This window comes from Populus alba, chromosome 16, assembly GCF_005239225.2.
Source record: "Populus alba chromosome 16, ASM523922v2, whole genome shotgun sequence".
In the NCBI taxonomy this organism is placed as follows: domain Eukaryota; kingdom Viridiplantae; phylum Streptophyta; class Magnoliopsida; order Malpighiales; family Salicaceae; genus Populus; species Populus alba.
The window spans coordinates 9,453,416-9,465,879 of NC_133299.1; the positions used below are offsets into that span (position 1 = coordinate 9,453,416).

The 12,464-nt window shown below is 35.4% G+C and overlaps 1 pseudogene; it reads left to right on the forward strand.

Moving 5' to 3' along the window:
* The first annotated feature begins 5,833 nt into the window (after nucleotides 1–5,833).
* Nucleotides 5,834–11,253, forward strand: LOC140954684 (uncharacterized; annotated as a pseudogene).
* Nucleotides 11,254–12,464: the final 1,211 nt, after the last annotated feature.

Below are 12,464 nucleotides of genomic sequence, written 5' to 3' on the forward strand. Positions count from 1 at the left end.
TCTATGATAATTATTTTTGACATTTTTTCCTACATTTAATGATTCCTCCTAAGCCGAATTATGAGCTATACTTGTGGCTATATAATTTTGTTTTCGCTTTACGTAACACATGCATTTGACTCATGAAATCTCCTATTTGTAAGCTTCCTACTACAACTAATTCAAGCATCATTAACAAATAACATGCCAAAATTCTTATTCCCTCCCCTCAATCGGTTCTTGATCGAATTTGGCCTAAGGGGACTACGGGTCCCCTTTCCCTTTCTAGGCAATTGTTTGCCTTATTTACCCATTGTTCATATTATAACACATACTACAAGATTCATCAAATACAAATTTAGAATTTCTTTTCCTTCCATTCAACCCTCACATGGTCGACTACTTATGTCCATAGGTTATTGATTTTTCTTTGGCAATTTTGCATGGCTTTTGTCGTGGGTGTGTGATGACGTGGGCGATGACGAGCCTTTCGTTCCTCCTGATGAGGTATTATGTTGTTGGGAAGGGTTTTTTAATTTAATCATAAAATTATGATTAAGGTTCAGGAGTCGCCACTTAGTATTATGAATATTAGGAACCTATGGCCATCGAGAGTCTATTTAAAGGACTAGTTGTGCAAGGGAAATACGCATCACCACCAGCATACCCTACCTAAGATAAACTGCATTGTTGTTTGATTGTTTTTCTAGGTCATGTTTTTATTCGTTGGTCTTTTCTAAAGTCTAAGGTAGATCTCCCTTTATGAGAGAGTCTTTACCTTATCAAGTTAAATCCTAACCATTCTAAAGTCCAAACTTTAGCATCACATTTATTTTACACCTTATATCTTAATACTTAAGGGTGCACTCTATTGTGTAGTTTTACACCCCATAGATATTAAAGTCCATATCTAAACCCTAAAGAAACATTGGTAAAATGTTTTTGACATTTTGTTCAAAATCTAATGGATAATCATAAACTGGTTACAATATCTTTTTTTTTTTGCTTTTTTAAAACAAGAGAAAGATGCAATTTTTTTTGTTTTTTTATGAAAATATGCTTGTAAAAATTTTAGGATTTGACCGTATGCATGAAAATAAGACATTGTTTTTTTTGAAAAGGAAAATTAATTTAAATTTTTTGAAATTTTTTTGAATTTTGTTTGAAATATTTCAAAAATAAACTGAGTATTTTAATACCGGGTTTGTATTTTACAGTGTAAAATACAAACCAATATCAAGCAAAATTGGTAGAAAACCATGTATGAAAATCACAAAATTTTGAAAGGATTTTTGATTTTTTGTTGTTGTTTTAATATATAATAAATAATATTATATATTACTATAATTACATACTATAAAATATATGAGCTGGGTTGGCGTAGCTAACTGGGCCGAGCCTATTAAATTTGTATTGGGTTGGGCCGATCTCAACCCAACAAATCTTTTAGGGGTGGGCCGGATCCGGCCCAGCCATATAGGCTAGGCCACATTAGGTCTGACCCACCCTTTAGAGTTAATTATTGTTCCATTGCATGCACAATATATTCTGCATGTAATGGCCACAAGAATAGGGGAAGGAATGAGGGAAGAAGAGAAGGGGGCCATTTGACACAAGTGGGAGGAGCAACTGGTTTGGGTGGTTGACAAGAGGTTGGTGGTGGTGTTGGTGGAGAGTTTGGCCGTTGTAATTGCTCCTATCCAAGAAGAAGAAGTTGCATTGAAAGAGAGAGAAGTTCACGACGACGTTATTGTTCACCACGATGGGATGAGAAAGAGGAAAAGGTTGGGCTAAAGGCTTATGGTGGAGCTTTCAGTGGAGGAGGCAAGAATGAGGTCGTTGGGGCTAAAGATGCGGCATAAAGAGAGGGGAGGAAGAAACTAGTGGCTGAAAATGAGGTGGGGCTAATTTTTGGTCCACTTCAAACTTGATTTTCCTCATCCTCTAACCATGAAATCTAAGTCTATTTATAAGGGGTGGAAAAGGAAAGTTTTGTCTTTAATGGTGCCAAATCTTAGCTATTAGTTCGATTGAGAAGGATCTCAACCGTTTGTTCAAAGTAGGCACCATGAATTGTCAAATATGCCAGTTGAAGGGTGCTGGAGTTAGCCACTTTAGGCTAACATTGAGACCACTATGGTGTCAATTAACCTGAACGGATCATATAGGGTTGTAGAGAAATGTCAGGTGCTCATTTGCATGTAAGTTTTGTCAAATTTGGTGGAGATATGAAGTATTAAATGCATCTAAAAAGTAGCCACCTAAGCAGCTTTTCAGATAAAAATTGGAGAAGAAAATGAATAGTAACTAGACGACGCATCGTCTGGTTCTTTTTTCTTTTGTTTTTGTTTTAAAAGCAAAACAACATGGTTTTAGTTTTGAATTAGGGATTTTGGCCAAAGTTTAATTTAGTCCTTCAGCTTTTGATTTTGTTTAAACTTTTAATTTAATGCAATTTTGCCCCTGTCAAACTTTAATTTGATCCCCAGGTTTCAACTCCTTTTTCACTTTGGTCATTGGTCTTTGATTTATTTAATTTGACCTGCAATTGGCCATTAAACTTTAAATTTTCTTTAATTTCACCCCTGGTTTTTGTCAATCAAGCCCCTATAGTTCAATGCGTTTTGCAAAAATAGTCCCTGGCGGTGAAATTTTTCAATTTAACCCCTAATTGACCCCAAAACTTTAATTTTCTTGTGATTTTGCCCTAATTTTTATCAATTGACTTGGTAAAAATTAAATTTGGTTCTTAAAATTTACATTTTCTCAATTGAGCCCAAATTGAGCCTTCAAACTTAATTTTTCGCCAATTAAGCCCCTAATAAAATTAATTTGACCAATTTAAAGTATAATTAAGTACTTGCACTTAATTAAATCTTTCAATTAGACCCAAATTAATTTTTAAACATAATTAAAATTTAATTTGCCCATGATTAAATCAAATTGGCTTATTAAAAATTTAATTATGTTCTTAGACTTAATTTTTATGTAGATTCATCCAATAATCATTTAATTTGACCTTGAATATGCATCGTTTCTCCATGTTTTGGCATAAAGGGATACAATTAGGCATCAAATTTCCTCTAACATTGCAATTTGATTTTTATGTATTTTTGAAATCTTCCTCTACTCATTTTTTCCACATCGCCAACTTTTATTTTATTTTTGAAAAAAAGTGAATTCGAGGATTAACCCGGAAATGGGTTAGGACACTTTTCATGTTCGAAACAACTCATAGTAGTTTAATTAACTTCACTCTAACAAATTCTATAATTCCCTTAATTTTCACTCAAGAACCCTAATTTATAAAATCTAAAATTGGTGCACAATTCCTAATGAAATTTCAAATTGGTTTTCATAATTAGGTCTAACGTCCTTACCTTGAGGAAGTTTGAATTTTAACTCAAATTTGGTTGAAGAGTTCTGTCTTTTCCTCCCTTGCATGCAGTTGCCCTCTCCTCCTCTTTTCTTCAAAATTTCTTCACTTGTTTCCTTGATTGATGAGTTTAAGCATTGAAAGTTAAAGGACAAAGAGATGGCCAAACTTAGAAAAGAGATGTCGGTGCAGTCCAAACCGGAACATTGCTCGGTAATTGGATCATATATGGAGCTCTAGATCTCGGATTTAGGTCCATTTTATATGGATGGAAAGGTAAAACATAGGTCTACAACTTTCATTTGGACACCAAGATCTAAGAAGGTCGTTTTCAAGTCCAAATTATAGGAACAACGAAGAACTCCGGAGCTGTCCTGCAGCCCAGACACTATTTAGTGTTCAGCCCATATCTTGAGTTCTAGAAGTCCAAATGACCTCATCTTTTTTTTGTTGGAAAGCTGAGACAATTTACTAGAACATTCCTGAGGATTCTGGGCAAATTATGATGTTAGCAATGACGTCTTGTTCAGACAAGAAGATAAGGATTGTCACCAAGTCAAGATGTGGCCACCCACTCATCAATTAGTCAACAAATCAATAGTTTCAAATTTTGGCCTATAAAAGGAGGCACTTACCATGTGTTGAGGCATCTTGGTTCAGATCAAGATCATGCTCTTGCTTTCTCTCTTTGTATTGCTTATGTTTTGCTTTCAATAATATCAAGTTTATGCACTTCATTTCCTTTCCTTTACTTAACTTTTTTTTTTTCATTTATGTTCTTATCTTGTTCATTTATGTTTCTTTCTTTCATTATGTTTAGCTAAGTTAATTATGTGAAGGTGAAAAGGGTACGCTAATGGTGTAAGAATAAGTATAATATAAACTTAACATGGACCTTAATGTTGGATACTAACATGTTTTATATTTGTTATCTTGTTCACTTTTAATACTTTGCTTGTTAAATGGTTAATCTAGATTTATGTTGTATAACACTTGGTACAACAAATACTTGGCACTTTCATAGCCCATACTGTATGGTATAACCGACACCTGAGCTATGAAAGGAACTTGATTTGTTGTTAACATAAATTATAATCATGAATGCCTGCCAACATTTACAAGTATTAGCTTTATTCGAATAAGATAACTAATGTAATCATGTTAACAATTTATAATCTGATTGGAACCTCCTTTATGTGTGATTTCCAATTGAGTAATAAGAGTTTATACTATACTTGTTTGAAGTACCATTAGTGGATCCTCTAACCTTGACATTTGTTTTTATCATTGTTTAATCCTTACGTTAATCTTTCATCTCAAAGTTCTCATTAATTTCTTCATCTTCTGCTTTTATTATTATTATTATTATTATTTACATTTTTTTTATATTATATAATATATATCTTTGATCTTTTCATAAACTCAGTATATAGGCTGGAAACCTGTGACCCGATCTTTTAGATCATTCTCAGGTATAACAACGCCACGTACTGAGTATAATAATAATTATTATTGTTATTATTGTTGTTGTTGTTGTTGTTGTTGTCTTGTTATTTATAATTTATACAATTAACCTCTCTGTGGTTCGACCCCGGTCTTGCCGAGTTATTTATTACTTCGACACTCCTGCACTTGGGAAAAGACATCAAGCTTTTGGTCGTGTCAAGTTTTTGGCGCCGTTGCCGGGGAGGTAAATTCTTGTATAAATTATAATATTTAATTTATTTTCTCTTTTCTCTTTTCATTTTATCTAACTTTTTTTTTCTTTGTTTTGTTTTGTTTTGTTTCTTTTTCTTCTATTTTCTTTTCTTCCTTTTATTCTCTTCTTACACGTGCATGAGAGTTTGGTCACGTACATTGAGTGGTCGACTTTGTAGGGTATCCTCATCATTTTCAGAAAATATGGCCGAAGAAGATAATCAATCGCTTCATAATGAGAATAATGAGAATAACCGTATGAGAACACTTAGAGACCACATGAATCCCACAAGAACAAGTGCACCCTCATGCATAGTTTTCCATCCTGATGCATCTCATTTTAATTTTAAGCCAGACATTATTCAACTTTTACCATCTTTTCATGGCTTAGACTTAGAAAATCCATACTTGCATTTAAGGGAATTTGAGGAGGTCTGTAATACCTATAATGACTCAAATTGTAGCATGAACACCATTCGATTAAAGCTTTTTCCTTTTTCATTAAAAGATAAAGCTAAAACATGGCTACAAAATTTGAGACCAGGATCTATTCGTGCTTGGGATGAAATGCAACAACAATTTTTAAAGAAGTTTTTTCCGTCTCACAGAACAAACTCTTTCAAAAGACAAATCATCACTTTCACTCAAAAGCCAGGAGAAACATTTTACCAATGTTGGGATAGGTATCGAGATTTGCTTAATACTTGCCCCCATCATGGTTTTGAAACATGGAGATTGGTTTCACATTTTTATGAAGGGTTAACACCTAGAGATAGGCAAATGGTTGAATTGATGTGCAATGAAACTTTTGAAGATAAAGACCCTAATGAAGCAATGGAGTACCTAGACTTGCTAGCCGAAAATGCTCAAAATTGGGACACCACAGGTACTTATGAGGCACCAAGTAAAACTCAAACTCATACATCTAGTGGAGGTATGCACAACCTTAGGGAAGATCATGACCTCCAAGCCAAGTTTGCATCTTTAGCTAGAAAAGTCGAAGCGCTTGAATTGAAAAAGAGTGGTCAATTAAAATCTGTTCAAGACATTGTGTGTCAAATCTGTGAAACCAAGGAACACTCAACAAATAATTTTCCAACTTTGCCTTCTTTTAAGGAATGCCTCCATGAATAAGCCCATGCTTTAAACAGTTTTCAAAGACCCAACCATAACCCATACTCACAAACATATAACCCTGGTTGGAGAAATCACCCAAATTTCAGTTGGAAGAGTGATAACAACAATGCACAAACTTCACAGCCACCGTTTCAAGCATACCATAATTTCCAAAATTCTCATGGATATGCACCTCCTTATGCTCCACCTCCTAGAAGAAATCTTGAGGAAACATTGCATGCATTCATTGAAAAGCAGGAGACAATCAACACTCAACTTGCTCAAAGCATGACATATTTTAAAGATGCTCTTGCAAAATTAACATCTGCTCTCAGTTTCCAAGAGAAAGGTAAGTTTCCATCTCAACCACAACAAAATCCAAATGGGCAATACAATGCAAATGCAAGTAGTTCTGGAAGCCAACACATGGATCAAGTCAAATCAGTCATCACTCTTCGTAGTGGTAAGGTTATTGAAAAACCCATTCTTGAACCTTGTGAGAAAGATGATGAGTCTATCTCTGAGGGTAAGGAAGGGGTTGAACCTGAACATTGCAAAGAAAAGGCTGATTCCCCGCCAGCACTTCCATTTCCTTATGCCATGACCAAACAAAGGAAAGTCAATCACAACTCTGAAATCTTTGAAACTTTTAAACAGGTAAGGATCAATATACCTTTGTTGGATGCTATTAAACAGGTTCCTTCCTATGCTACATTTTTGAAAGATCTGTGCACTGTGAAGAGAAAATTGAATGTGAAAAATAAAGCCTTTTTAGCCAAACAAGTAAGTGCCATTCTTCAGAACAATAATGCTTTGAAATATAAAGACCCTGGTTGTCCAATAATTTCTTGCTTTATTGGAGAACATAAAATTGAAAGAGCCTTACTTGATCTTGGAGCTAGTGTGAATTTACTTTCATATTCAGTCTTTCAAAGTCTCAATCTAGGAGAGTTAAAACCAACCTTTGTAACTCTTTTACTTGCTGATAGATCTGTAAAAGTGCCTAGAGGAATAGTTGAGGATGTGTTAGTACAAGTTGATAAATTCATTTACCCTGTAGACTTTGTTGTCTTGGATACACAACCTGTTGAAGCATGTAATTCAATTCCTGTCATTTTAGGACGTCCATTTCTTGCCACTTCTAATGCATTGATTAATTGTAGGAATGGACTGATGAAGCTATCATTTGAAAACATGACATTGGAGATGAATATTTTCAACATTTACAAGCAACCTGGAGATGATAATGATTTACAGGAAGTGGACTTTATTGAAAAATTAGTTCATGATCAATTTCAAACCACTTCTATTGAAACTGAGATTGATGAATCTGATGATTTGCAAATGGTCTATTTTCAGGAAGAATCAAAGGCACGCAATTGGAGGCCACAAATTGAATAATTGCCACCATGATCAATTGAGCCCATACCTTCAAGTGTTCAACCACCAAAACCTGAATTGAAGTTGTTACCATTTAATCTCAAATACTCATTTTTGGGAGAAAATGAAACTTTTCCGGTAATAATCTCTTCCAAACTTAATGCACATCAAGAAGGTAAGTTATTACAGACTCTGAAAATGCACAAAAATGCATTAGGATGGACCATAGCTGACATAAAAGGAATTAGCCCATTGATTTGCACACACAAGATTTATTTGGAGGAAAATGCTAAACCCTCTAGAGAAATGCAATGAAGGCTTAATCCTAATATGAAAGAAGTAGTGAAAAATGAAGTCATTAAGCTTCTAGATAATGAAATCATTTATCCTATTTGTGACAGCAAATGGGTAAGTCCTACCCAAGTTGTACCCAAAAAGTCTGGAGTCACTGTGGTAACAAATGAGAAAAATGAGTTAATTCCAACGAGGACTGTTACTGGTTGGCGCATGTGCATTGACTATAGGAAACTTAATTCAATGACTAGAAAAGATCATTTCCCTTTACCTTTCATGGATCAAATCCTAGAAAGAGTTGCAGGTCATGAATTTTATTGTTTCCTAGATGGCTATTCAGGTTACAATCAAATTGAAATTGCATTGGAAGATCAAGAGAAGACTATTTTCACATTTCCATTTGGTACTTTCGCATATCGAAGGATGCCTTTTGGATTATGTAATGCACCAGCCACGTTTCAAAGATGCATGCTTAGCATATTCAGTGATATGGTTGAACATTTTCTTGAGATTTTTATGGATGATTTTTCTGTTTTTGGTGATTCATTTGATGATTGTTTGACTAACTTAGAAAAGGTTTTGAGCAGGTGTGAAGAGAAGAATCTTGTACTGAATTGGGAAAAATGTCACTTTATGGTAACAAACGGCATTGTACTTGGTCACATTGTTTCATCAAAAGGAATTGAGGTTGACAAATCTAAAATCGAGTTAATTGCCAACTTACCAACACCAAAATCTGTTAAGGATGTTAGATCATTCTTAGGACATGCTGGTTTTTACAGAAGGTTCATCAAAGATTGTAGTGTAATATCTAAGCCCTTGAGTAAACTTCTAACAAAGGATAATATTTTTGAATGGACTGAACATTATGAAGAAGCCTTTGTTAAACTTAAAAACTTGCTTACTTCTGCTCCTGTCATTCAACCTCCTGATTGGTCATTACCTTTTGAAATAATGTGTGATGCTAGTGATTATGCCGTGGGTGCTGTCTTGGGACAAAGAAAAGATAAGAAACCTTATGTGATTTACTATGCAAGTAAAACTTTAAATAGTGCTCAAATGAATTACACCACCACTGAAAAAGAATTACTTGCAGTAGTATTTGCATGTGGTAAATTTAGGTCTTATCTTGTTGGCTCACCTGTTGTTGTTTTTAGTGATCATGCAACATTGAAATATCTTCTTTCTAAGAAAGATTCTAAGGCTAGATTGGTGCAATGGATTTTGTTACTTCAAGAATTTGATATCACAATCAAAGACAAGAAAGGCACCGAAAATGTTGTTGCAGATCATTTGTCAAGATTGACAACAGATTCGAAATCTGACATCACACCAATCGATGACTACTTTCCCGATGAATCTTTACTTTCCGTTTCTACGATGCCTTGGTTTGCTAATATTGTTAATTTTCTTGTTTCAGGACAATTGCCAGCTTATTGGAGTACCCAAGACAAAAGAAAGTTCTTGAACGAAGTGAAGAACTTTTATTGGGATGACCCGTATTTGTTCAAATATTGTCCTGATCAAATATTTTGAAGATGCATTCCTGACAATGAGGTAAGTAGTGTTATTAAATTTTGTCATTCTAAGGCATGTGGGGGTCATTTTTCGTCGAAAAAGACAGCTGCAAAAATCTTACAAAGTGGATTTTACTGGCCCACCATGTTCAAGGACTCACATGCATTCTGCAAGACTTGTGAAAATTGTCAAAAATTAGGATCTATTTCAAAACGTCATATGATGCCTTTAAATCCTATTCTTGTCATTGAGATCTTTGACTGTTGGGGTATAGATTTCATGGGTCCATTTCCTCCATCATTTGGTTTCGTATACATATTAGTCGCAGTAGATTATGTTTCAAAATGGATAGAGGCAATTCTAAGTCGAAACAATGATCACAAAACAGTGATAAAGTTTTTGAAATAGAATATTTTGAGTCGATTTGGAATCCCTCGAGCCATGATAAGTGATGGTGGAACACATTTCTGCAACAAGCCATTTGATTTTTTAATGAAGAAATATGGAATCACACACAAAGTTGCCACCCCTTATCACCCTTAGACAAGTGGACAAGTAGAGCTTGCTAATAGGGAGATCAAACAAATCTTGGAGAAAACAATTAACCCTAATAGGAAAGACTTAATGATGCACTTTGGGCTTATCGAACTGCTTATAAAACATCATTAGGTATGTCACCTTATAGACTAGTTTATAGAAAACCTTGTCACTTGCCTGTGGAAATCGAACATAAAGCTTATTGGGCTATTAAAGCTTTCAATTCAAACCTTGATGATGCTAGTCAGCTGTGAAAATTACAAATAAATGAGCTTGAGAAAATAAGAAATGATGCATATGACAATTCAAGAATTCATAAAGCAAGAATCAAAGACTTTCATGACAAGAAAATATTGAGAAAAACATTCAATGTTGGTGAAAAAGTCTTACTTTATAATTCTCGACTCCATTTATTTCCTGGAAAATTAAGATCAAGATGGAGAGGTCCTTTCATTGTGAAACATGTGTATCCATATGGGGCCTGTGATATTGAGGATCCAAAACTGGCAATGTTTTCAAGGTAATGGGCATCGTTTGAAAGTTTATTTTGACAATTTTTCAGTTGAAAATGACTCTATTGAATTGAGTGATCCTGTATATAAAGATTGATTCTTTTTCTCACATTGTTTTTGTGTGACTTTTATTTTGCTAGTCTCTCACCCCGGTCAAATGGCGGATAACGGTACTCCGTGACTCTTAAGTCGGTTCTTTCAGTTTCCCATGATAACTAATATCTGTGTATATATTTGTGCAATTCTTTGCTCTTTCTTCTTTCTTTGAATCTCTCCCCCAATTCTTAGTTGAAAATGGACACCACTCTTGAAAAATTGAAAAAGTATTTTCCCGCTTTGCCTCAGAATGCGATTACAAAAATTTACTGTGCTAGGTGTGAACGATTGAGGTTGTTAATGAACCATGGAATTCCCGAAGATATTCGTTGGCTAATTGAAGCAAAGGTCCGATTATCAGATGAGTCCTCCAATTCTTTCATTTCATACATGCTTGGAACAGGTAAAAGCACTTTTGCAAAGAAACATCGTGCAAAACGATTGAAAGTCAGTAACAGATGTGCTAGATGGACTTGTAATGCCACATGTCGTTCTTTAGGAATGATATCTGTAAACCGTGAAGATAAAATACAATTCATTAAGGATGGCCTGAGTAAGGGGTCTTTAGATAATCTTCTATTGACTCTTGAGACGCACCCTAGTGGAGATGTGCATCGTGCAATTCATGATTTATGGCCACAATTCCATAAAGAACATGCTCAACTTAGTCTTGGGAATCTGACTAAAAAAGACCCTGTTTGCCAGTTTTTAAGAAAACTGGATGGGAAGCCTATCCTCGACCCATAGAGGGCGTTTAAGCCGTTCTTGGATGTATTACCAAGGGAAGATGTGAGCCACAATCACAACTACCTGTACATACACATGCTTTTTCAAAATAAATAAATAAATAAAGAGAGAGAGAGAGAGAGTGAGTGAGACTACGGCTAGCCTACATATAGGTGGTATGATTGCATTTTCAATTTCTCATCTATAAATTCTTCTTTTCCTTCCCTTCATTTCTACTCAACCCATACATTCATCAAATACATAAGTGTGTAGAAATGGCAGGTTCCTCAAGTCATCACATAAACAATATTTGTGTTTTCGGTGGATCCAGTCCTGGGAAAGAAAAAGAGTTTTTAGAATCAGGAAATCATCTTGGTCAGGTACTAGTTGAGCGAAAGATTCATTTAGTATATGGAGGAGGCAACCTTGGGTTAATGGGGGGAGTGTCAAAAGCTATATTTTTAGGAGGTAGTTAAGTTTTAGGGGTTGTCCCCTATTATAGAATGTACTTATATAGGAAATATTGTAGACATACTCTTGTGTGGTAACCTCCACCATTACTATTGTATATTGCCCTACATATATATATAGATAGGGTTGGCTACCCATTAGGTTAAGCCTCCCAATTATTCTCAACTTGGTATCAGAGCCTTCTGCCGTCAGAACTCTTTTCTCCCTTCCTCCCTTTGCAGCCGACCCTCTCTTTAATTTCTCTACATGGATTCTACTGTTGCCATCGACTTCTCCCTCTCCATAGGTGGTGCAGCACAGTCGGCAAGCCATCCCCAAGCTGCTGCTGCTGGTGCTTTTTCTTCCCCACAACAGCCTCCACTTGCAGAGCTTGTCTCTGATTCTTCTTCCCAAGTCTCTGTTGTTCCTTTACCTCTCATGGAAACCCACACTACAGCTATTGTTCCTTTAACGAACACACACCACGTTGTTTCGCTAAAGCTTACGAACACAAATTATCTCTATTGAAGAATGCAGATGAAGCCATATCTCCTTGGTCAAGGTGTTTTTCACTTCATTGACGGCTTAGTGTCGTGTCCTCCATCTCATATTTTTGACAGCTGTGCTGGTTCTTCCTCTATCATCAGCCCTTCTTTTCTTCGTTGGAAGCAACAAGATTAAATTATTTTGAGTGCTTTGCTCTCCTCTCTCTCTGTGGATGTGTTGCATCTCGTGGTAGATTGTTCTACTACGCATTGTGTTTGGCGCACTCTTGAGAAAGC